Below are 3,251 nucleotides of genomic sequence, written 5' to 3' on the forward strand. Positions count from 1 at the left end.
AGCCTCCTATACTTCTTGGAAGAGTCTGACAAAGCAGACTTCTTTGCTCCACTTGTAGAGCTGTGGTAGCCTCAGCAGAGAGGGATGAACTACGAGGCCTGACTTTATTACGGAGAGATATTCAGAAATAGGTTAGTTGCTCAAAGCCTAATAACAACCAAAACACAGAGAAGGCGCTAGAGCCTACTGCATCTCTCTTTTACCCGCAAGTAACTTCTAAGGGCTGTTTGCAGGGAGGCAGTGCTGGCCCCTCCTGGGGGAGAGACTGAGATGTTTAAAAGCACTTTTAAGAAAGCTGCACGCACACATACTCTAGCTAGGCATGGAGGTTCATAGAATCATAGAATGGTTTGGGTTGGAAAGGACCTTAAAGATCATCCAGTTCCAACCCCCCCTGCCATGGGCAGGGACACCCTCCACTAGACCAGGTTGCTCAAAGCCTCATCCAGCCTGGCCTTGAACACCTCCAGGGATGGGGCATCCACAGCTTCCCTGGGCAACCTGTTCCAGTGCCTCACCACCCTCACAGTGAAAAATTTCTTTCTAATGTCTAGTCTAAATTTACCCTCTTTTAGCTTATTTATGTTCCCTCATGGTTCCCTGAGTGAGCTGGCCAACTGTAAGACAGCAGCAAATAGTCTCTCTAAAAAGATTAGAGGGGCACAAATGGAGTGGCTGTGGCAGGAATTTCACTTTTTGATGCCTGTTTGCGCAAGTATCAGGTGGTGGGCTGTGATTGCTTGCTTCATTTCTCCCATGGTATATGCAAACTGTACCTTAAAGGTGCCAGAGTATGTGACCAGCTAGTCGCAAGAAGGGAAAGTAAAATGGATCTGAAGTGTAGCAGCAACCCCTTAAGCTAAGCTGAAGGGATAACATAGCTAGGAGAGCATCCATGTTGCTCCCGTCCCATTACTTCCAAGATAAGGAGTTATATGCAAACCCCTCATGGTCTTTTCCTTGACACCTTCCTGGTCTTCAGAGCCTCTCCTTCATGCTGCCAGAGACCTCCTAAGCCTGCTGCTCCTCCCTCTTCCATGAAGCATTCACTGGTCTCTCACTAGGGATATGTACCTTCTCAGCTCTCTCTGTCTGAAGTGAAGCATTTGGTGGTTCTCTTTAGAGTAATCACCAGCAAACTAGGCAAGGGGGCTGACAAATAAGCTATAGTCATTTGGGCTTGTAGTTGGCACCTGTGGATAAGGCTCTGGCAGCTGATAAATCACATTAGGCCTGATAAACCTATGACTCTTACTAGGTTCTGCAGGTGCTCAGCACCAGAGCAGGATCTGTCCCTCAGTTCACACGCCTCCCACCCCCGCTCATAGTGCTTACACTGCCTTGGCTGACAGAGGAGGGAGATGCCAAGCAGTCAGGGATGGGATGTGTGGAACTGACCTCTCAGGCAAACCTCAAACTGCTCTGTACCTTCCCTCAAAGGAACAAGAGTTTTTGTCTGGACACAAGGCTAATGCTGCTGGTCAGTGCAAGTGACAAAGGAGTACAATGGCCTTCCCAACAGCCTTCCTTCCTGACAGCTTTGATGGGATTTATACAGTGCTTGAGGAATTGCTATGACAGCATGTGATGAGGAGGAGTTCGTTGCTGCTGAGCACTCTTTCTCCAAATCAGTGTGTGGTACAGTCACCACTTATTCCCTCGTTGCTTACTACCCTGAAATTTCTGTGGTGTCTGATCCTACAGTCACTCCTTCCTGAGCTGTGTCCACCCCAAGGCTAGTAGCTGGCCTCCTGCTGTGACTACTTCAACACAGGTTCATGCCCTCACCCTGCTGTCTTCCAGCTCCCGCTGGGCGTAGTTTGTTCCATCCACATATTTCATGCGTCAAAATTCTTCATCACAGACATCTTATAACCATCTTTGGGGCGGGGAGGGCCCTAGTGCCCGGGTCTACTGTGCTGCAGCAAAATGTGCTCCTTTACACCCACCTGTATGCTGTCTATAGGCTGCTTGACTAATCCTCTCCCTAGTCAGGTCTTTTGATTTCCCCCCAATAAGATATTGCCTCACTCAAAGACTGCTTGTGCCTCTTCTCAGCTCATCAAATTGTGCTCAGCTGAGCTGTAGCTCAGCTTTAAGCCCACTAAAAGGCACATCTTATTCCCTGACATATATTTTTTTCTGTTTAGTAGTATTGCTGTGATTCAAGTTTGATAATGCACATCTTTTATAGGTGAGGCTATAGGATTTGTGTTTATTATTGCAGCACCCTACTGTAAGATTTTTGTGCTGGGTATAAGTGAACCTCCTATATATCACAAGTAATCTGACTTTAGCAAATGGAGTGCTTCCATGTGGACACACATGGGGTCGTGAAGACACATGAAGCCGTGATTTTCAGGCTTGGTGGTCCTAGCTCTGCATCTGTATCATGGGTTCCTGCCCAGTGAATTTGCCCTTGCCTTTTACAGCTGCTGTTGTTTCACAGCAGGTCAGGCCCTAAATGGACTGGTCTGTGTGAACACTGCAGGCATGTTCCCAGCCTGGTGGCATTCACATGGCTACTCGAAACTCATGTTTTATGCAGGGCACAGTTACTATATGCTTAAAGCCAGCTTCCAGCCCACAGCCCCTTTGCTACAGTGGCATGTTCTCATGGTGATTAATAAATACCGCTGTAATAGACAGGCTTATGATCTTACAATGATCTTTGGTCAGGTCTTAAAAAGTTTCCTGCTGTTGCCATCCAATATAACCACATCGGTATTTTGATTATGCTGCCATGATGCTTGAGATGCTCTTAACTAGGCAGCAGGGCACACGCATTTGAAAGACAATAATTAATCAACTGCAAACAAAGTCATCTTTTATTCTGCACAAATGTGAACACTGAAAAAAATTACAAATTGTCTTTCAAACACGAATAGTTCGTTTAGGTGATGATTCACGCCCAGAAGGGTTGTTTTCTCTGCATCCACTCACCATTTGTAAAGTAATAAAACAACAAGAAACCGTCAGTCCCCAGTAACCATGGAGAGGCAGAAGAGCAGTTTCCTTTCTTCCATTCCTTTTGAAGACAAAATCTGAATTTCTTTTTCTTTTTTTTTTTTTTTTTTTTTTTTTTGCAAGTTCGTGTGTGCTCAGTCTTATGGCAAACATGAATTGGCGCTGGCTCCTTATCACCCGTTAATTTTAAATGAGAAGAACAGGACTGTTCTGCAGCCGCTGCCGGGGTGTTTGCGGTCAGTGTACGGGACTGCCGCGCAGCTGTGGGACCGGCTTTTTCCCGG

This window comes from Pterocles gutturalis, unplaced genomic scaffold (assembly GCF_000699245.1).
Source record: "Pterocles gutturalis isolate BGI_N339 unplaced genomic scaffold, ASM69924v1 scaffold1540, whole genome shotgun sequence".
NCBI lineage: Eukaryota > Metazoa > Chordata > Aves > Pterocliformes > Pteroclidae > Pterocles > Pterocles gutturalis.